The sequence below is a fragment of the Bos taurus genome, chromosome 15 (assembly GCF_002263795.3).
Source record: "Bos taurus isolate L1 Dominette 01449 registration number 42190680 breed Hereford chromosome 15, ARS-UCD2.0, whole genome shotgun sequence".
NCBI lineage: Eukaryota > Metazoa > Chordata > Mammalia > Artiodactyla > Bovidae > Bos > Bos taurus.
The window spans coordinates 32,743,714-32,766,595 of NC_037342.1; the positions used below are offsets into that span (position 1 = coordinate 32,743,714).

Here is a 22,882-nt window from a genome sequence, read left to right on the forward strand (position 1 = left end):
CTTCCCAGCAAGAGTCATTAATAAGACAAAAATAATGTAAGTATGAGACCAAACCAAATTAAACAACAACAAAAATTGCAGATTAACTTCTCCTCTTTGACAGTTATTAGACTTAAAGTTTTAGGGACTGACATTTGAAATCCTAACTTCAATGTGTCACTTGGTAAGCCTTCTGATCTCTTTTGGACAAGTTTGAGTCAAGTATGTGAATAAGATGACTCAGAGAAATATCTAATATATCTGATATCTTAATTAGGATCACAAAAGATACTGGGAGATAGGATAATGGACTGAATCTAAGGATGAGGAAAATGGTGTTTGACAGTAGCATGTACAAAACAGACGTAAGTATTTTAATAAATAGTAAAACAAGCTAGGTCGATACTGCTGAACAGTTGCCAAGAAGATTAATATGAGGTTTTATGCATAGAAATTCAGTACTTAGGAAGCATTTAAATAGTTATCATCACCTTCTGCTTTCTATTTGTCAGTCCACATCTAGAAAATTGCTCTCGATTCTAAGTAGCACATTAAAAAAAGGCAGATAGACAAGCTTAAGTGTGGAGACTAACAAGAATAATTGAAGTGTTTGAAATATGCCATAGAAGGAGTGTTTGGAGACGCTAGGGAAAAGTAGACTCTGGAAGAAACCTGGTTACTTCTTTTAAATATCTGTAGGACTGATAGGTGCAAGAGATGAGACTGACACTGTATGATCCAAGGAATGATGGAAGAACTTCTTGTGACTCGATAGGAGGGAGAAATATTTAAACTATCTGAGTTCTCCAAAGACGGAATTGCTGATTAGTGAAGTGGTCTCTTACAGGTAGCAGGGAAAATTCCAACAGAAGATAAACTAGATGGCTTTTATGGCTTCTTTGTCGTTGAAAATCCATGGATTTAGAATCCAAAAGGAAATCTGGCTGAAGCAAGCATCAGAAATACATTCTGCTGAAATAACGCCATTTGCAGCAACATGGATGGACGTAGAAATTATCACACTAAGTGAAGTAGATCAGAATGCGAAGGACAAATCCCATATGATATCACTTACATGTGGCATCTAAAATATGACACAAGTGAACTTATCTATGAAACAGGAACAGACTCACAGAGAACAGACCTGGGGTTGCCACGGGGTGGGGGGATGGGCTGAGAGTTTGGGATTAGCAGATACAAACTACTACACACAGGGTGGATAAACAAGGTTCTACTCTAGTAGCACAGGGAACTAAGTTCAATATCCTGTGATGAAACCTTAATAGAAAAGAATATTAAAAATGGATATATATCTATAGCTGAAAAACTTTATAGTAGAGAAGCCCCAGAAATACAACATTGTAAATCAATTATACTTCAATAAACTACATTTTAAAAAATTAAAATAATAATAGTGCGTTCTGTAAAACTATATTGTTATAACATCTCCTCTCCCACTCTTCTCTATTAACTTGGGTAGTTAAAAGCCAATGATATGTAATCTTGATCACCTAGCTCTATGGCTAGAGGGACTTGCATTCCTGGGTCCCACAGGACTGTGACAATTGAAGAGACAGTTCTTGGCAGATTGCCACACACAGGGCACCAAGTGGACTGCAGACTGAGGCATACCTACAAGTCTTTCTGCGAAGGAAGTCTCTTGGCTTGTCCTTAAACTTCTGTTTGAGGTACACACTTCAAGCCTGGCACATTTCTAGTGGACACAAAGCTATTCTCAAGGATCTCAAGGAACATAGGTTGAGGATATCATCTGATGTCTCCCTCTCTGTCTTGCTCTTGCTCACTGGTATCTCCCAGAAAAGAGTTTGCACAGATATACCTTGTTTTATTGCACTTTGCTCCATTGAACTTTGCAGATATTGTGTTTTTTTACAAGCTGAAAGTTTGTGGGAACCTGAGTCAAGCAAGTTTATCAGCTCCATATTTCCAATAGCATTAATTTCTAATTAAGGTATGTACATTGTTGTTGATTTTTTTTTAAGATAGAATGCTATGGCACACTTAATAGACCATAGCACAGGGAAACACAACTTCTATATTCACTGAGAAACAAACAAAAAAGATCATGTGACTCACTTTTTGGTGATATTTGCTTTATTGTAGTGCTCTGGAACCAAACCCACAATATCACCAAGGTATGCCTATAAACTTCTTTGCAGCCTCAATTTTTGTGACTGCCACCTAGGAATCACTACCAAAGCACTGAGCAGCAGGAATTACACTTGTGATCTCAGCAAGGCTGTATATATTTGTAGCTTTTAAAAGCTGATGTATGAGGGTTTAGCTTCCAGCCAGATCTGGGTGCTGAGATCCTCCCCTTAAAGACACTGACAGATTCTGGCACATCCTCAAATACTGGGAGCTATTAAAAGTATGATAGGCTGCTTGGACAAGCACAAAAATTTAAGAGATGACAGAGCTGGGACAGGGTTGAACAAGAAGGTTCACCTCCTACACAAGGCCTACACAAGGCCGCTCCTCCAAGACCAGGAGAGAGAGTTGTTTCATCCATATAGGAACCAACACAGAATGCCAAGAAAAAACAAAGAAACAGAGGAATATGTTCCAAATGAAAGAACAAGAGAAAACTTCAGTAAAAATTAATAAAATGGAGATAAGTAATTTACCCGATAAAGTAATGAGTGGTCATATGATGTTCGCTGAACTGGGGAGAAGAATGGATGAACATGTGAGAACTTCAAGAGAGAGATGGAAAATAGAAAAGAGTACCAAACAGGAGTCACAGAGCTGAAAGATAACTAAACCGAAAAATACACTAAGAGGAGTTCGAAACGAGACTAGACAAAGCAGAAAAAAGAATCAGCCAACTAGAAGACAAGGCAGCAGAACTCACTCATTCAGAACAGCAAAAAGAAAACAAAAATTTAAGAAGTGAAGACAGCTTAAGGGGCTTATGGGACAACATGAAATAAACTAATATTTCTGTTAGTAAAGTCCCAGACGGAGAAGAGAGAGAGAAAGAGACAGACATTGTGTTGAAGATATTATGGCTGAAAGCTTTCCTAACCTGCGGAAGTCAATAGACATCCAGATTCAGGAAGCCCAGAGATGTTCAGATAAGATGAACCTAGAGAGACCCACACCAAGACACAATATAATTGAAGTGCCAAATGTTAAAGAAACATAGAGAATGTTAAAAGCAGTGAGAGACTTTGTAAAACACTTAAACGTATTTACTTCCGATAACTTTATGAGGTAACAACACATCAACTACCATGTTGATCAACACACATCAACTACCAAAAACCTACCTTTTACAGAAGAGCTAATGCAACTTCAGAAATTTTAAAGGAAATAATTATCAATAGCATCAGATCTAGAACAGAGAAGCTTTGATTCACGGAAGTTAAACTTTCAATCAAACCTTTGGACCTTCACCATCTGACATATCTCCTAAAATTCTCCCTGATGCTGAGATCATTAGTTGATTAATTAAAAGTCATTGAAAGCTATTCAAAGCCATAACTCATTATTCTATGATCATGGAAGTACTTTAGGAGAACAAGTGTTTGATTGTACTCCAAGTGAACAAGGAAGTTGTAAAGGGTGCTTCTCAAGAGGTCTTCAGGATACTGTGATCATTTTACTAATGGGCAGGTCATACTTTTCCATTAAATCTACCAGTCACCACACTGTGGGCAAAATTAGAGAAAAATCTAGGAATTAAGACATGCTGATGACCTCACTTGTGCACTGCAATGCCAGTTTATTCAGTTAATAATAATCGCACACACACAATCTTTTCAGGATTGATTTCCCTGGAATCTTGGGATCATGGGATGTCAAGTGACTTTAAAATTTTGGTTTTCTCCATCCCACTACTGTAAGCTATCCTCTCCTTAGCACAGAACTTGACCCCATTTAGTGACAGTGGTATGCTACCCACAATCTCCCTGGTAAACATTTACTCTGCTCTAAGCATCAGCAAAAAACAAATGGTTCTTTGTAGGCCTTCAGGCTACTACAAGTTTAACACTAATCAGATATACCTGATGTCAGGAAATAATTCTGGTTTTTTGGGTAGAAGTCTAAAAGGAGAGTTTTCTGAGGGGCTAACAAATAATTTAGGTAATTAGGTACAAAGGAGATAAGCAGAGCTAAGTTTAAGTCTTATGCTTCCCATGATTTTTACTAATAGAGACTAATCTGAATAGTCTCATCCTTGAAAACACCTCCTCTCTCCAGGGACATACCTACCGCTTAGGGACCTCCAACATGCTGAGACTCATTCCACCATTACATCTCTGTGACGCTGGAAAAATTCAGTGGACTGTCAAATTCAGTGGTCTGTCAAACCAGGACAACAAATCTCTCCAAGTGTTAAAACAGTTGATAGTCAATATGTTTATGGGGTAAGTTATGCAAACAGGTTAATAATAATCGCACACACACAATCTTTTCAGGATTGATTTCCCTGGAATCTTGGGATCATGGGATGTCAAGGGACTTTAAAATGTGATCATCTGAGCCTCCTGGAGAGACAATAAACTGCCAAAGAAACAGGCGTAGGATGATAATTTAACAGTCCACATTTTACCTGCCATATAGTGTCATCTTTGGGATTTGCAGATGCCAGTTACATCAATTAAATAGAGCACCCCATCCCCACTGCTTCCTTCAGAAAGGCTGAATATACTAACAGAATATTGATAACAAAGATTTTGCTAAATAGCCACTTTTTATTTTTAAGAGTATCCCTGTTGAAAATGTAGAAATCTAAAAATACATACGAACTAAATGTGGATGCATTGCATGTATGATTTCTCTTTGCATCTGGTAACTGCATGCTATTAGCTCCACTTGGTACAACTCGCTACAGCTTGACATATTCTGGGATTTATTAAAATGTAAATGATAAAGCAGAAAAGAATGTTCAGACAATTGGATTACTCCATTGACTGAATGTTCCAGTACTGTATCTATTTTTGTCAAAGCAATGGTGGCTCCTGCTGTGGAATGCTGAATGGTATATTCCATTGTGGAAGATGGGGAGAACTTGAATAAAGGAAATTGAAACCTAATCACTGAATTTTTAATTCCCCTCTCCAAAAGCAACAGATTGCCAATACTTTCTAAAAGAAATTATGATAATTTTGGCACATAATTATTGGAAGGCTACCATTCACAACTAAGTATTCAGCATCTATTATTGGATCTGTGACTTCATTCATGAAAACAATGATACATTCGCTTGTTTTGCTCTTGGCCTTGGCTTGTTTTATTTACGAAATTATACAATGAACATGAATATATGTGATATGGATGGCAGTGAATATGCACAAGAGAGACATTTTCCTGATGGGAACTGTTAGTATTTATTTCAGAGAAGAGAAGGCTGGGAGGTAGGTGTCTTTAAGGACTTGAAGGGATTGGGTTTAGAGAGAATGGAGACCAGCTGTCCTTTCTCTCCACAGGGAACAAGAGAAAATGGGATTAAACTACAGCGTGAGGGATTTGGGATCGAAATGAAATAGAATTTCCCAACTGTGTAGGCTCTCAAACACTGAAATGTGTCTCAAAGGAACTATATGGACATGAGTTTTATTTTGAGTGTTAAAAAATGGAAAGGCACATTTTCACTATATGATCTTATATGGATAAAGAAGAATGGACTGGATGATGTATGGCTCCTGAATTCTCTTGATCTATGAGTAGAATATAAAAATGGGGGAGTGGTAGCTAAGAGAAGTAACTTTTTAAAATAACAGTTATTTTTCAAAGTCAAGTTTTTTCAAGGGGACAGACTGGTAACTTGTACCTATATGTGAAATGTTAAACTGAATGGAATGTCATGTAATAAGGTGGGTGGGAACAAAGACTGTGGGAATACAATACGCACTTATTTCTCCTCTACTCCCATTTCTGCTCTTTAGTAGTTCAAGTTTAAAGGCAAAATGTCCTTAGTCATGCGTGGAGTTTAACATATGTCTATTGATTTTTGAATTTGTAAGAATGTGGTGAAGGCTCCTGGGAAACTAAACTCTATCTCATTATATATATGTGTGTGTGTGTGTATATATATATATAGTAAGCATATGTATATAGGTTCTATCCCTGGGTCGGGAAGATCACTTGGAGGAGGAAATGGTAACCCACCCCAGTAGTCTTGCCTGGATAATCCCATGACAGAGGAGCCTGGCGGGCTACTTACAGTCCATGGGGTTGCAAAGAGCAGACACAACTGAGGGATTAAACAACAACATATATATATATATATATATACACACACACACACACACATTACATATATATAATATGTATTTTATATATATATATGTATACATGTATATGAAAGTGTTAGTCAATCAATCATGTCCAACTCCAGCTCACCAGGCTCCTCTGGCCAAGGAATTCTCCAGGCAAGAATACTGTAGTAGGTAGCCATTCCCTTCTCCAGGGGATCTTCCCAACCCAGGGGTCAAACCGAGGTCTCCTATATTGCAGGAAGATTCTTTACCATCTGAGTCACCATGGAAGCCCATGCATGTATATACAAATATATATAATGTATACTTTATACATTATATATTTAAGTATACATTATGTATGATATATATTACATAGATAAGTATAGGTGTATATACATATGTATATAATGTATATTTTTCAAAAAGTTACACTCTAGCAAAATAAATGTATATTGCTCACATTTAATTAGCAGGAAATTGAGCACATGGGATTAAACGCAGTCTAAATTCAATTACTACTTTAAAAAATTATCACCAGACTAGATGTTGGTTGTCTCTTGATTTGAAGATAATTATATTTTCCATTTCCTGGAGACAGCTTAGTGTAGCAGAAAGAACACCGTATTGGAGACAGAAACCAGGGGTCAGGTCTTATCTGAGTCATGAACTGATTGACCTGGACAGCTCTTAAGTGTGAGTTTCTATTCTGAGGAATAAAAAGTAAAATTAGGATATGTTAGACAGATTATTTTAAAGGTTCTCTTTTGGGTTCTAATAGGCTATCAATCATCAATACCAAAAGCTTTTAAGCTCTGAGCTCACTTCTTTCCTTTCCCCAGGGGATCTTCCCAACCCAGGGATCGAACCCACGTCTCCCACATTGCAGAACCCAGGTCTCCCACATTGCAGAACCCAGGTCTCCCACATTGCAGGCAGATTCTTTACCATCTGAGCCACCATGGAAGCCCATACATGTATATACACATGTATATAATGTATATTTTATATATATATAAGTATACATTATATATATGATACACATTACACACACACATATACACAAAATCTTTATAGAGAAGATTTTGTCCCCATAAAGTTAATAGTTTTCAACTTAGGCTGCGTATTAAAATCACCCAGTGAGCTTTACAAAAAATTCCCAGTTCCCAGGCTACACCGCACACCAATTAAATCAAAGTCTTTTGAGGAAGCCCTCATGTATCAGCATTTTCCCACCTGGCAGTAACAATGGGCAGTCAAAGCTGAAAACTCCTGCTTTGGGCACAATGAAATAAAGATACGTTGTTTCACTATGAACTCAAAAATTGTATCTGTCTTGATACCTTCCTATGACTTTAGTACCTAACAAAGTGTCTGGCCTATTTAAAGTAGGTGCTCAGGAAATCATTAACATATTAAGTGAACTTTGGCCAATCCCTCGTGAAAGAGGGTTTTTCAAATCTGGTGTCTACACTGATCATTTTCACTTTGATCTTCACTGAATAAGGGCTCAATTCTCTACTTTTGTTTGCCAGTGCAAACAAGGAAGGCAAGTAAAATAACGGGCAACCTATTGCAGTTAGCACAATTCAACTATCTTGGGGTGGATGCAAGGAAATCATCCATCTCCATATCCTTTAGAGAAGAGGCTCTTGGGGGAGCTAAGGATACATCTCCTACATGACTCCACACATTCAGGTGAAAATAAACAAAACATCTGAGTGTCCAGATGTCATTCACTCATTCATCAGATGTTTATGAAGTACTTACATCATGCCAAACACTGTGATAAACTAGTAGGCTTTCTCAATGAGGATTTTGTACCAGAATTAAACCTTCATACCCTGGCCATCTTTACATGTAATGAATCAATTTCCTTCCTATACATATAGCCTAATTTCAGTTATATATCATTGTTGAGACAATTGAAAAATATAGTCACTGAAATAATTGTTTTGCTCTGTGGGTTCAGATGACAAACTCGAGGTAAAAAAGGCTGCAAGTTTAGGAGATAAAATGACAAACAGAACACAGTACCTGTCCTTTAGAACAGTATTCTCCAATAGAAGCTTCACAGGCAGTGCAGGGGTAGAGAACCCACCTGTCCGTGCAGGAGACGCAAGAGACTGGGGTTTGATTCTTGGGTTGGGAAGATCCCTTGCAGTAGGAAATGGCAACCCACTCCAGTGTTTCTTGCCTGGAAAGTCCCAGGGGCAAAGAAGCCTGGTGGGCTACAGTCCATGGGGTCGCAGAGTTGGACATGACTGAGCACACACGCACCCCTGTCCAATACAACTTTCTCAAGGATGGACTTGTGCTGTATCTGTGCCAGTCAACACGGTAGCCACTAGACACAGGTGGATCCTGAGCACTTGAGATTTAGCCAGTGCACCTGAGAAATTGAATTTAAAATTTTACTTAATATTAAATTAATGCAGCTATATATGGCAAGTGGTTACCTTACAGGACAAGGCAGCTCTAGAATATCACATTCAAATTGAGGAGATTGCTACCTAAGTTCTCATAACCTGGGTGATAAGCACTAATATATGGTAAGAACAGAATGCTATGAAAGCACCTAGGTGAATAAGCTAGTCTTAGGGTTGAAGTGAAGACTTCCAAAGGAAGCGATTTCTAGGATGATACCTGAAGGACAAGAGATGGAGTCTGGAAGGGGTGATGGAGTACCAAGCAGAAGGTGCAGGTGTGTGAGAAAGCCCAGAAGAGAACAAGGGCGTTAAGAAATGGCATAGATGTGTGGCAAGGGCCTACAAAAGCGGTGGGACATGGGGATTCCAGAGAAGGACGTTGGGGCCAGGAACCGGGCTAGGAAGGGCTTAGATGTAACAATGGTTAAAGGGCAATGGGAAGCCAGCGAAAAGTTTGAAACTGTGGAACGATATGATCATATCTGTGGTTTAGATGGATTTCCCTGGGTGCTATTTGGCAGCGTGAAAGGGAGAAACTGGAGGCATGAGACAGTAGTCCAGGTGATATGACGGTTGTCTTAAACAGGTGGAGGATGAAGACACATTTAAAAATGGAAAGACAGAAAAACCAGAGATTCACCTGATTGGTCTTGACAGGTGGGAAGAGAAAAAGATAAGGATCACACTTTGGTTTCTGACTTATGAGTAGATGACTGTGCTGTCTATTAAGGGCAATGTGGGATTATTTAGAAATTGCTTTGAAATTGAAAATTTCCCATCATATCAGATTATTTGCTCCTCATAGATCCTGAAACTAGCTTTGATATACACTAGAGAAAACACCCAAATTGTGAGAGCATACTCTTCCAAGAAATCAACACAAGTTCACAGTTGATGCAACATTGCTTTTATTGGGGGTTCAGGGGACATATGACAAAGTCTCATAAAATGTCAACAGAGTCACATTTTGTGCTTGGCTATGCTTAAAAAAGAAAACCACCTGTTTATTTATGAACTCCCTTAATGAGCACTGTGTGAGAGATGGCCAATGATCATCATTTTGAAAATAGGACGACCTGAGCCACCAGGAGGTCTAAGTGCGCCAAAGCCGGATAGCTAAGTGGAAATTGACAACAGTCAAATATTCAGGTCCTTCCAAATGTCTAGATGCTTGCTCTCAAGTAGACACAGTTCAACTGACTCCTTCAAGACAAAATTGCGTTTTGAACCTCTGTATTCTCCAGTAGACCACTTTATTAATTATTACTAAGTGCCAACTAAAGGCAAAGGGGCTAGTATAGAAGACTAAGATTTCCTTAATTCTATTTTTTTATGGCTGAAGTATTCTTGGGTTAGTTATATGGATAACTGACAATTAAAATAGCAAATAACCATTGATATTTTCAAAAACCATAAACACTATCAAAACAGACATGTTTAAACATTCATGCAGAAACTCTTATGACTATATACTGTGTATAAATTTGGTTAAGAAAATGCTCATTAGAAGATCTGACTGGTTTAGGTGAAGGAAGAATGCCAAGTAACTTGAGAATATCAGTGAAGACATTGTACACATAACTTGGGCTGCTGTGTGTTCTTTGCGGCTAGACCATTGACAGTTTTTGAAACTAAAGATGTGAGTTCACAACTATCTATTTTTCACATTGAAGTGAAAAGCCAAAGAGGTAGCCAAAAGTGAAGCAATGTACTTGGTATGGTGCTCCTTGATCACCCAGACAGAATGTTTCCATTGGTGAAATTCAAGCTCATGCTTCATTTAGGCAGGGTGGTGTAGTTCAAGAGCCTCTGAGGGCATGGTTTCTGGATCTAGTTGTTATATTCCAATGAGCGATCTTTTGTAAGTTGCTCTATCTTTACAGGTTTATCACATCTGTAGGAAAGAACATTGCAATAGATGACCTTTAAGCTCTCCCCACCCCCTGTTTTTGTTCTCAAGAAGTTAAGATTTCATGCTGACCAAAGCTAACAGTCTCCTCAGAGTCTGGTCCAAAAAAAGCTTAAAATGCTGATAAACTCTGTTCCCCAGTAGCTTCCATTTCTGTCATGAAAATACATTCCACCATGCTAGTTCAACCAGAAAACTGAAAATTTTGAGAAGATAATTAAAGAAAATAGCTATGTGTCTACCAGAGAAAAATATCAAGGAATACAGAAGTGGCAAAATTACAAACTTGGAACACTGTGGCTTAGTGCCTTAGATCATGAGCTTTGAAATCACAGTCCTGATTGTGAACCCTGTATGTAGCAGTTTGGCAAGTTACTTAAACCTCAGGTTTCTTTATGTAAAATGGAAATACAAAATAATATCTATTTTGCAGGGTTGTTGTGAAGCTTAAGAGAATTACTATATAAAATGCTTAACATGTAGGGAGAACTCAATAAATATCCACTGTTATTAGGCTAACAGAAAAATCACAAATCCTCATACTATCATCAATCACGCTCACTTATTTTAATGGAAGAAATATGATTGTAATTCCGGTCTACACCTGAGGTGGGCAAGGGGAAGTATGTGTGTAAAGTCTTCACCATGTATGTACATATAGATTGGCAATGGAAGTCTGGGATTTGGTCAACTGGACCTGTGCATTCATAATTTCCTGAAATCACCAGGTAGATGCCTTCCTCTCTGACTTTGCTCGCAATAGTGCATCTATAGAAAGGATTCTATGTTCTTCCTTCCCATTTATATAAATCTTTAACATCCTTTAAAATTCACCTTGTATTTCCTTCCTTTAGGAACTTTCTTCCCTAGACAAACCAGTTTGCCCCGCCTAAGTGGACTTCCTCCGAGCTCCTTGCTTATATCTTTCATTTTGCTCTTATGAATTGACTTGATCTGTTACTTCTCTTTTCAAAAGTTTATGTGCTTCTGTTTAACTAGGTTTAAACTCCTTAGAGGCAGTGACTATGTCTCACAGAACCTAGCTTGCCTGATAAGAAGGCTGGTTGTTTGGTGTCAGTGGGTACTGTATTTCGATGACACATTCTGAGTTCCCATCATCATTTTATCCTTTGTATTGCCTCCTACTATTCTGTGATTGCAAAAGAACTCAATATTCTTTAAGTCATTCTTTTAAGGTCAAACTCTGTGTGTGGCTAACATGCAACCGACCTCTGGCACGAACAATTTTCTATTTTAAAAATTAGCGTATTAATAAGCATAGTCATACTAGAAAAAAAAGTTTTTAAAAAAATGAAGGTCACACAGAATTTAAATACAAACAGAGGAATACACATGAGGAAGGGAAAGTCCTTGCTCATTCGAGATCTAGATAGCTTTCTTAAGGGTTTCTGTTTCTTGAAAAGCTTGCCTCTTGTTCTGAGATGCTACTGGGTGAAAACTGCAGCATCTGGGTGTGCTGACTGGCAGGAGAGACGTCTTCAGGTGATGCTGTTCTTTGTTTCCACTTCGCAGTTGGCTTTAGCATCCATCGGGACAGGTTTCTGCAGTCTGTGTTGTTTCACTGGGAAGACATTCCTGAGGAAGGGGGACTATAGGACCAGCTGAAAGGAACACGGAGACGACTAAAAAAATAACAGAACACGTCACAGAAGGTTATCACATTGACTCTTTGCTACAAATAAAGGAATGTTACGATACTTTGAGGGCCAGGCTATTTCCAACTATGAGTGAAATGCTGCATCACGAGAAAAATGGAGCTTTCTCACTGTTCACCTTGTTTGGGAATCAGTCAAGCAACAGCATTGTTCGGGAGTGTGTGAGAGAGCGCCATGCTCCTTGCCTGGGGAGAAAGCACTCCGTAAGAAAAGCTTCAGGTTTTATCCAACAGGCAACTTACTGAAATAAGACACGGAGGAAAACAACAAAAGAACACAGGACATTAAGGACACATTCAACTAAATCTAAAGACTAAATGCAAAATAAAATAACTGTGGGTACAGCACACTTCTGCAACGCAGGAGTGAACAGAGAACGGCTAGGAGTCAATGTTAATTCCTTGTGTGTGTCTTTGTATTTCTAGTGCCTAGCTCAGAGCAGGACACATGGTACCCACTGAAAGAAAGAATGAAAGGAACCACAAAAGGCAGACAGGGAGGAAGGAAGGGAAAGGCAGAGAAAGAATGAAGGAGAAAGGAGGGAGAGTGAGAAAGAAAAGAAAGATTTCTGAAATGTACAAGAGGTGAGAGGCAGAGTGTGCAGAGAAGAAAAGCTTGGGTGAGAGAATATTCATGGACCTGATAAGAGCAGGCTCGCTTAATTCGAGAAGAGGTTATACATTCCGAGTGGTTTGAAACAGTGGGTGGGGCAATTTTCAGGAGGCTTTGAATGTGTTAAGGTTTAATTGGGGGAGGGTGGCATGTTAATATAACTACTGTAGGCTTTTGAAGGGGATAGTAACATGATTCAAAAATCAAGTGAAAAGGGGAATATATGAAACTCGAAGATGTCAACCCAATGGGGGAAAAAAAAAACAAACCAAAGGATACTACGAGCAATTAATGAAGGCAGAAAGACTAAAGAATAGTCCTTCTGGTCTTAAAATAGAAAGGCAGGTGCTTGTCTGGGCTTCTTCTATGTTAATGTTGAAGGAAATGGGCTTAGGTCTCAGATCAAGAATTTCCTTCTCCCACTGGGTAGCTTTTTTCGTTCTTCGGCTGTTCCTCTTTTCCATCCCTGCCCTTCCTGAAAATGAACTTCAGTCTTTACAGTTTTAGCATCAAGGCAAAATATGTTAGTAAATACAGCACCTGGAGGTGGGATCAAATATAACTTTAAAGGGCAGCTGTTGGTACAAATGTCCTGAAGTTGTTCTTACACCTCTATAAGAATCGTTTACCAAAATTCCCCGCTGGAAAAGATTTTAGAGACCAACTAATCCAACACACTCATTTTACAGATAAGGATATTTGGGAAGAGCTGTATTAATGCTTCTTTTATTCTACAAAAGTTTTTATGAATGAAATATACTTTGCAGGTGGATTTTAAATTAACTAAGGCCTTTATTGTCAACCTCTTCATTATGTTAGCACAATGAAGATGCATAATGAATTAGGTACACCAAAAGGGATTTACTCCGAAACGTTTCTCTTTCAGCACTAAACCCTTTGGATACACTGAAAATGTTGGTTCTTTTCCTAGGTATAGTATACCTAGAAATACTATACCTAATACTATTCCTAATACCTAACAGGTATAGGATACATATATTTCTGAAAACCCGTAAAACAACCTAGTGTTAAAATATTATTAATAGGTATTTTTCCGTTCTGATGAAACACGCAATGAATGATCCTGGATGAGTGACTAAATAAACATAGATTTTGGAACTGATTATTTTGTGAACACAGAATGGGAGGATGGGGTGTTAAGGTTTTGATACATGTGTACGATACATTTGTGAATCAACAAAAATGCTACTGTAGCAAGGAAGGACGTTTCACACAATTTTTGAGAAACTCCTTTAGGTAGCTAATAATGCAAAGCCCCTGTGTACATGATCAGATGAAAACTAAATCAATGTATTGCTTTGGTGTTGCACAGATGTAGCCCATGCATAATGTCTCTTCTACATGTGGACCCCATCATCAAAATGAATTTTGAGGAATAAACAGTATAAATATGCAAAGCACTGTATTCTAGGTGCCTAGTATGAGTCAAAGGTTTAACAAATCAGCTTTCTTTGGGACCTGTGACTACTTAATTGGAATGAGTAATATCTTGTATCATCTCAACATGAGCCTCCCTTGGAACCCTTTTTGTCTCCTGAACATGTAAGCATAAATTGGGGCCCTTGCATTGCCTTCCTCGGGGTCCCTCTGTGATCTGATGGTGACAGTTCTCCAAACTTGCCTCAGGAGCATCTACACCTGCTGAGCATGTAGCAAGCGCCGAGCGCCAGGCTGACCAGTCAGTTGCTGTTGCTCTGCCTGGGTTTTCCCTTAACAGCTAGATCTTCAGGGGCCAACACCTTGGTGTGGTGGGCTCTCCAGTTCAGGAGACACCATATCGAGATACCATAAAGGAAGGTGATGTTAGTGCATAAACGACTAGAGCCAGAGTTTCAATTATTCATCATGTGCCACCCAAAGTGGAGGAAAAACAGAAAAGAAGTTGTTTTTGTTATGATTTTGATTACTTTGATGAAATTAAAATTACTATCTCTGCCTAAGGCCATTTCCCTGGCATTTTATCTCATTATTCTAATAAAGGAAATGGATTTCTTATGAATAAGATTTACGATTCTAATATTCTCCATTACTTCAAGTTGTCCAAAGTCAAGATGAAGACTAAATCAGTAAAGAGCAGCAAATATTTTATAAATAATGTAAGTATGCACAACAATCAGCCTTTTAGTGACGGTTAATTTCCAACATCTAGGTCAGACACATTCATTCTTACATGAGAACATGGAGTTCTTTGCTTCTTTTATTAATTAATAAGGAATTTAAAAAATAAAAGCTGACTTTAAAATAAAAGCTGACTTTAAAAACATTCTACTCAGGAATCATTTCAAATGAGGAGAAATGCCCAAGGGAAAAAAAAAAATCTCAAGTAGGCAACATGTAAAGCAACACACAACTATATGCACATTAGTATAATTACACATTGCAAATTATATCGGATGTATCTAATATCTAATTTTTTGAAAGCTGATTCCACTTGAGATTTCAATAACAGCATCAACATTTTGCAGGTGGCTCCTTCTGTATAGTATCCAAAGGGAATTATTTCTCTAATGTGCTTTCAACCCTCATGTAAAAGCTGAAGCTCTTCTTTAAAGAACCAACAAACAATGAACATTGGGAATGTTACCTTAATGGAAAAAGCAAGGGGGTAGGGTCCAAAGAGAATGATCGCATGGTTATTTATTCTGTTCCTTAGAGGATCCTTATTCGCTTCAAGAAATAAGAAACAAACTTAAACAAGAGCCTCATTAGAAAATGCGGTGAAGGCTACATACATATTTGGAGGCAATGATATGAAAAGCTTTTCAATTGTTAAAATAAGTGTGCAAACGAATGGCAGATTACACCTTGGACTGAAAACAGAGCCCTGGATTCAATTCTGCTCTGTTAAAACATATGGCTAATTTGTCCTAAAGAGGACATCAGATCAAAGTTCCATTTTGAAGAATAGGCTTTTGTCCTCATCTTCCTGTATCAATCAATCAATCAGCAAATAACCAAATATATATTTGTGATCTTGGAGAATGGAGCATATTATTCAAGTTGATTGGATCCATTTTCTTGATTCCTCCTTAAAGATCTTTCTCCTAATTAGCCAGGGTTACTATTGAATTATTTAATTATCTGCACTTTTGTGCAATGAAATATGTTGTCATATCACATACTTTATCACGCTGTTGCTGTTCATACTTAATGATGCCTCTATAGTTAGCAGCTTCCTTTGTTCTGCTCAGTAAGTGGTTTTAGAAAAGGGGGTGGGCGGGGAAGGAGGAGCCTTGGGGTTTGTAAAATACAATCATACATTCTTGGTGCACATGCAAAACTTTGTGCATTTACATGAATTTCTTTTCCGAAATCTAGTTGCAATTCCATTTGGAATAACCTAAGAGGCACATGTCGGTGACTTCAAATGCAGCCAGAGTGATAATTCCTATACCTTGAACACCTCTCCAGTGTATTTCCACTGCAGTGCAATGGTAAAATCATGATTTAATTTTTTTTTTAATCAGCAAGGAATGTCTTTAACAAGGAAGAAGTAAATTATGATAATTACTCTGAATGGTCGGATCCTTGAGCATTACTAATTAGCATTTATTGCCTGGATTATAGAACAATACATGTGAAACCGAACTGCGACTGCTCTTTTACATCCAAGAACTGAAAAAGGCAATGGAGCAAGAGGCAGTATCGTCAGTGGTTGAGTCAGTGGTTTTACATCTCCTGGAGAGTGTGCAGGATTCCTCGTTTTTGAAATATACAAATGTGGTACTCGATATTTATGGCCCATTCATTTTGTGTGTGAGGCACATATTTACATATGATATCACAGTCATGGGAGACTAATAAAAGGAGAAACATTTTGGGTATGATGTCATTTTGGGACAATTTTACCCATTGTGAGAGTTTAACAATAAAGAACGTAAAACTCTCCATTTTATGAAAGTATGACTTTTTCTATAGAAATTTTGACTTAAAAAAGGAAACAAAGAACTCAGTTCTTAGTGAAGAAAATTTTACATTCACCTCTCCACTTTCTTGAGAAAAGGCAATTGGTCTCTTGTTTAAGAGTCTTTTTTTTTTTTCATTAAGAATTTGTAATAAATAAGATACTAAAGTTAGAAATACATGAGATATTAATCAATAGAACAACATTATTCCTGTAAATAAATGCTACTCATATAATTTGGCAACTGGAATTCCTAAATAACCCAGTAGGTAGGAGAGAAAGGAAAAATTAACCATTCATCATTCTCGCTGCAGACCGTTTTCCTCCAAACCCCATTAAAGCGAATGAAGATGAAAAAACACGTCGTAATATAAAGCCAGTACTAAATACAGTCACTAGTCTTCCCAATACCTTTATGGATTCCCTACTTTGATCCTTTTTAGTTTGAAAGAATAAGTTTGGCTAAATCTGTGAGGAGATTAAACAGGCTGGTGATAAAAATTAATTCTGCTGAATGAGCAAATGCATTTGGATTGCAGAGATGCAAATAAGACAATACTTTTCTTTCCCTTTGACATACCAAGCGGATTAGTTTAGAATGTTAAATTTTATTTTATTAGAATATATTAGCAGTGTTTTAATTAATACCAATCAAACATTTTCTTTCCCTGGGGCTTGATGTGTTCTTAATGCTTTCTAAATCATCTGTCTTTTATCCATCCCCCCAAAAAAAGAAGAAAGAAAAAAACCAACCAAATTAGCAGAGCCTTTTGTTACATTCTTCACAATTTTACTATATTCAACAGAAAACTATGAGCTGTTTACCTAAAGGTGTCTTGCCCATAAAATTAGTTCCCAGGTGCTGGATTTAAATGAGTCCTGTTCACTTGAACACTTGATTTTTTTCTTTTTAAAAAAGGTTGAATAAGAGACTCGAAAAATAAACATCTTCCATGTTTTTCTTTTGGGGAAAACTGCTGCAAAAGGAGTTTTGGCTGGTTCGTCTTACTTGGCTTTATTCTCACTAGAGCTTCCTAGAGCTGTTAAATTTCCAACTGCATTGGTTTTAAGCTGGCACTTTGGAAAGAGGGGCAAAAAAGGAATTAAAAAAAAAAGTAGGGGGGAATCTAGTTAAAAATACGGTGAACCAGTGTGCCCTGTGAACTGAATTGTAACTGTGTGTTGCAAGGAAGTGCTGCATTGCATTTCACTCATTATTCCCTGCTTTTCTCTCAAGCTTCCTGTCCTGTGTCCCGAAAGCTCCAGTTCACTTCTTTCTCTTTTCTTCCCACAACGCACTCCCCCCCTTCATTTCTCCGCCTTATTTTTTTTTTTATCTGCCAAGCTGGATTTGCACTTTTAAAGATCAGTATCAATAATGCCCTGCTTGTTTCGGTGGCACTCTCCCTTTAAAAGACAGCCCCCTCTAATTGATGCGTCTGGGCTAGTCTAGACTGGTAGTGATTGAACCAACCACCAATTATGTTATTCATTTCACTGAACTTCACTGATGGGCTCCGTGAGGAAGAAGGGGTGTTGAGAAACCTGCCCTTACACTGAAGCAGTTCCCTGCTGAAATATAAAATCTCATGTGTCGTTATGCACTCCTGATTGCCTGTGTGATCAATCGTATGATAGCAACCTCAGGACATGAGCAACCCACTTGAAAACATGTAAAAAACTGAAAGAGTGTCTTGGAATAGAAATTGTATCACTAGTATTAAATTACTATGCTATTATCATTTAAAAATCATAGAAGAATCACATCTAGTGTGCTTTTATTGATCCCCGCATATATTTTCATAGAATAAGATGTAGATATATTTTGACTTCCAAAAGTACCAAATATTTGGCAAATACTTGATATGAATCAAGTGGTAATATATATCCGTAAGTTAAATAGATGTCCTTCCATAATTTCCAAATGCCTATGCATACATATCAGCTAAGATGGGGGAAAAGCATTAATCTATTGTATAAAAACCAAAAGATAACTTGAAAATCAAATAGCTCTTTTCTTCAAAATATATTCAGGCCATCAAAGGCTGGAAAGTAATATTTAAATATTACATCTACTAGAAGGTTTCAACAAAAGGCACAATGCTATTGTTGCACAATTCATTTTCTCGATTCAGTTTTCTGATACAAAATGGTTTCTTGACTGCGATTTGGAGTCAGTTTCTAAAATGGCAATAAACTCTTAAAAAAAGAAAAGCAGAAAAAGAACAATTTCCTTAACCTTCGACAACATGTATAAATTGAGGTTATAACTGAAATAAAGTCTTCAAAAGAAGAAAGCATTTGAAGTCAGGGTTGATTTAGGTGGTTTCCAAAAATAGAAGACAAATGTTGCCCCAAGAATACTAAAATGGTTTAAATGAAATTGTATATTGGAATTTTTCATAACAAAGGAAAGGTAAGTTACTGTTTCTCTAACCGTGAGACAGATCTAAATCACTGAGATTATTATGGTATGAAAAGTTAAAAACTGCAAATTGGGTAATGCTAACCATTACCTTGAGAGATTATTTTAACTGTATAGGTTAGTGTTATAAATAACTTTGTTGGATCAATTTTTTTGAAATCCTGATCAGTTTTTCCCCAATTTTTAAATAAAGTATAGGCACTGACAACTTCTATAGGATACAATAATTTTGTGTGCGTTGTTTCCTTTTACATGTTTAAAAATACATATCTCCTATTATTTTTTCTTTTATATGTTTAGAAAATACATTTGCAATCTCTATTACTTTTAAGCTTATTGTGTATAACCTCTTAAAATAAATGCCAAGCAAGGAGGCTATATCTGTTTTATTTTTTAAAATCTAACAAAGTAATACAAATTTAATCTTGGTTAACACCATAAATTCCATCCTAGCAAGTCTAGTAAGAGTAGAGTTTTTAGCTTATTGCTATTTTAGCTCACACTATTGGTTCACCCCTACCTGTGTCTGTGTGTTCACTGCCCAGCCATATATGATGCATGTGTGGGCACTGAATATATACTCTAGCCACATGCCCATTTTAATTGGGCACAGTTTTAAGATTAACTGTTGAGTTGAAAAGTTGGAGGCATGGGGCATGCTGGGACTTCAGCTGACATGTTCTGAGGTCAAGCACCAGGTACTGAGCTGTTCTTGTTACGCTCGGATAGTACTGCGTGTTGCTCTCAAGGAATAGACCAGGATAGGTGAGTTCCACAAGCCTCGGGCATTAATAATATACATGCATACACATCGCAGCTAGCACGCTATTATCACGGAATATGTACCTACTTTAACAGAAATCCAGGAGCTGCCACTTTCCTGATCACCTGATCCCACCTAACAATGAAAACCTCAGAGGTGCACTCAGGCACTTCGGACCAACTTTCTTTTCTTTTGTTTTTGCTTCAAAGAAAAAAAGTTCCACCAAATTTCCAGGATGCAAGGGCGCGACTCGCAGCTCCCAAGAGCCTAACCCGTGGATTTAAACGGTAAACATCACAAGTTAGGGTCTCAGGGATTGAGAGGCGCGCGCTAAATTGTTCTTTCTTGAGACAAAACAAAGCAAAACAGGAATGACAAGCAGTTTGTGCTCGAGGTTGTTGACTAAAAGACAACAAACAGGTGGCAGAATATTCCCTCACTCTCTTAAGTAGCCCTCGTCCACAGTATCTGGATTCCACTTAGATACAGGCACACAGACGCAGGGTCTGTGGGCGCATATACATACCTGAACACACAATCGCCAGTCTATCAGAGAAAACTCTTTGGAGCTTTGGGCAAAAGAGTTTAGTAAAATGGAAAATAGTATGAATAGACTTAGAAATGCCCATGTTTTGCAAACCACGGTCTACAGTCAGGATTGAACGTCTCTTCAAAGCTTTAATTTACAACTAGCCCTAAGGACGGTAAAGAAAATCGGAGGCATCTCTTTCCCCCGGGCGAACATGCCGCATGCAAAACCATCCAAATTGGGTTTTTAGAAGAAGACCGAGGAGGAGGATTTGGAGGCTTGGAAAGTATAAATACGAATAGCGTTTTAAACTCACCCATTGGAAGTGGAGTCAGGCTGCAGCTCCCGTAGCACCATCCGAGCCAGGGGGGGAAATGTGAGCTGCAGGGCGCTCGCCTGGGCGAGGTGTTTCAATAGAGGACCGAGAACTGGGCGGGGAGGGGGAGGCGGGGGCAGGAAGCGATACACCAAATCTAGAGACTGTAACTCTGTAGTTTATGCTTTGACGAGGGGAGGTAGGGGACAATTCGGTGGGAGTGGAGAGAAGGGCTGGGACTGATCAAATTTTGAGAATATTCAGTTAAAAAAATTTTTTTTAATGTTTTCATAAGAATGAACCCTCCCCAGGGTTGCTTTTCAAAATTTCCTCCTTCTTTCTTTAGCGTGCACTTTGCCAGTCCTGCGAACAGGCCTCCTGTGCATCAGCTGCTTGGCTGAAGCCAAGGCCAAACCACCCCGAGCCAGCACCAGGCTGTCACTCGGTCGAGGGGAGTGGGAAGGGGTGGGCGCCAGCCAGGGAGGCGCATCTCCCCCGCCCCGCTCCCACTGCGGATCCTTTGAAGCCTTTTGCCAATATTTCAGAGGAATCCGAAGCATAATTCCCCTCCATTTTCGCAGACAGCTACTGGTTCTGTACCTGCTAGATCGGCGCTTCCCCCATCTGCCTGGAAACTGGGCTTTTCTGTGCGGGGACGGCTCCCAGTGCCGCCTCCAAAAAAAAAAAAAAAAAAATGAAACGAAAGGGAGGGGAAGTGGGTGGGAAGATGGCTCTTTTAACATTTTTTCTTCCCCCTTTTTTTCTTTCTTGTTTCTCTCCTGTCCTTCTTTCTTTTTCTTCTTTTATTCCAGCCTGAGCCAGGTAGATGGCTGGCTAGTCAAAGAGAATGACAAAGCAGCCCCTGATAGGAAGGAACTGGAGGGGGGCCTGGGGCACTTAGGAAAAATGCTAAGTATTTTGTATGTATTTCCATATGCAACTAAAAACCGTTAAAGCTCCAGGATCCCCCCCACCCCTGTCCCCACCCCCCCCACCCCTTCCAAAATAGAATCATACCAGCAAGACAGCTAAATTATGTCTCTTTTCCTGCTGTACAGGGTTGTTCAGCATCTCCCCCCACCCCAATCTTCAAGACAACTTTTTTTTCTCACCTCCGTAGGTTCTCCTCAGGCACAATCCTCCGTTCAGGGTCTCTGCTTTTTCTCTCCCTTCCCTTTTCCTCTCGGAAAAGCTAGTCCGTCATCATCCTACCTAGCTTCTCTCTCTCTCTTTCAACCTCTCTCCCTTCTTCTTTTACTATTAAAATAATAATAATAATAATGGCCTTTTCGACATAGCAGCATGAAGTGGCTGCCTTTGAGAAAGCACATTTAATCTTTACTGGCTCCCCTAGGCTTCAGTGAAGAAGGAGAAGGCAAGAAAAAAAAAAAAAAGGGGGAGAGAGAGGAAATAAAGATTGTAAGGGAGGCTGCTGACGGACAGCGAGCATCAGGCACAAATCAGCGACAAGTTGAATTTTCCTAGACCACACTGCCCCCTTTCTTCTCGGCTCTCGCTGGGCTCCTGGAAAGCCTGAGTGTCTGGTTACAGGAGGCAGTGGGTCTCCTTTTGCAACCATGGTGCGGATTCCTCGCATGCCTGCTTAAATCGCTGGCAGAATAAGGAATCAATATCCCCTTCTAATCACCTTTAGCTCTTCTAGGGCTTCTGAGAACCCACTTTGTGCTCCTCGCCGCTCCCCCCCGCCCTGCCAGGCTCCTGCATACAAAGCTTGCAGTCCTGTCATTTCTCACTTCCTTCCATATCTTGGAGACAAGCCTCTCTTCTAATATCCTCTCGCCCGCTCCCTCTCTCTGTTGTCCTGTGTCTCAGACCTGACTCCCAGCACCGGATGCACTAGGGCTTCTCTCTGACTACTAATGAGACCGAAAATACACCAGCAGGTCAGGGGGAAGGCCAGACATTGTATTATACAAAAAAAAAAAAAAAAAACCTCCAAAAACAAAAAATCCCTCATCCCTGCTAGATCCAGAGATCAGGTATCACATTTTCTAAAAGAAAAAAAAAATGGGGGGTGGAGGGGAGCAGTGAAGAGAAGAGACCACAGTGCAGTTCTCTGCCTAATTGTTCA

General features: G+C 38.8%; 2 long non-coding RNA genes and 1 other non-coding gene across 4 annotated transcripts in view; all 3 read right to left on the reverse strand.

Moving 5' to 3' along the window:
• LOC101903557 (uncharacterized) overlaps positions 1–22,882 on the reverse strand; it is a 250,125-nt gene that overhangs the window by 217,732 nt on the left and 9,511 nt on the right. The gene's annotated exons all lie outside the window — the stretch shown is intronic.
• Positions 9,520–22,134, reverse strand: LOC100848689 (uncharacterized). 2 transcript variants are annotated; one of them, XR_811487.4, is made up of 4 exons: positions 21,903–22,134; positions 21,391–21,462; positions 20,791–20,902; positions 9,520–12,187 (listed from the first exon to the last, which is right to left on the reverse strand). It is a non-coding gene; the product is annotated as an uncharacterized lncRNA (long non-coding RNA). The 2 variants fall into 2 exon arrangements; XR_003029448.2 differs by having other exon boundaries at positions 20,791–21,462.
• MIR125B-1 (microRNA mir-125b-1) lies at positions 20,188–20,275 on the reverse strand. Its single transcript, NR_030922.1, has one exon. It is a non-coding gene; the product is annotated as a microRNA mir-125b-1 (primary transcript).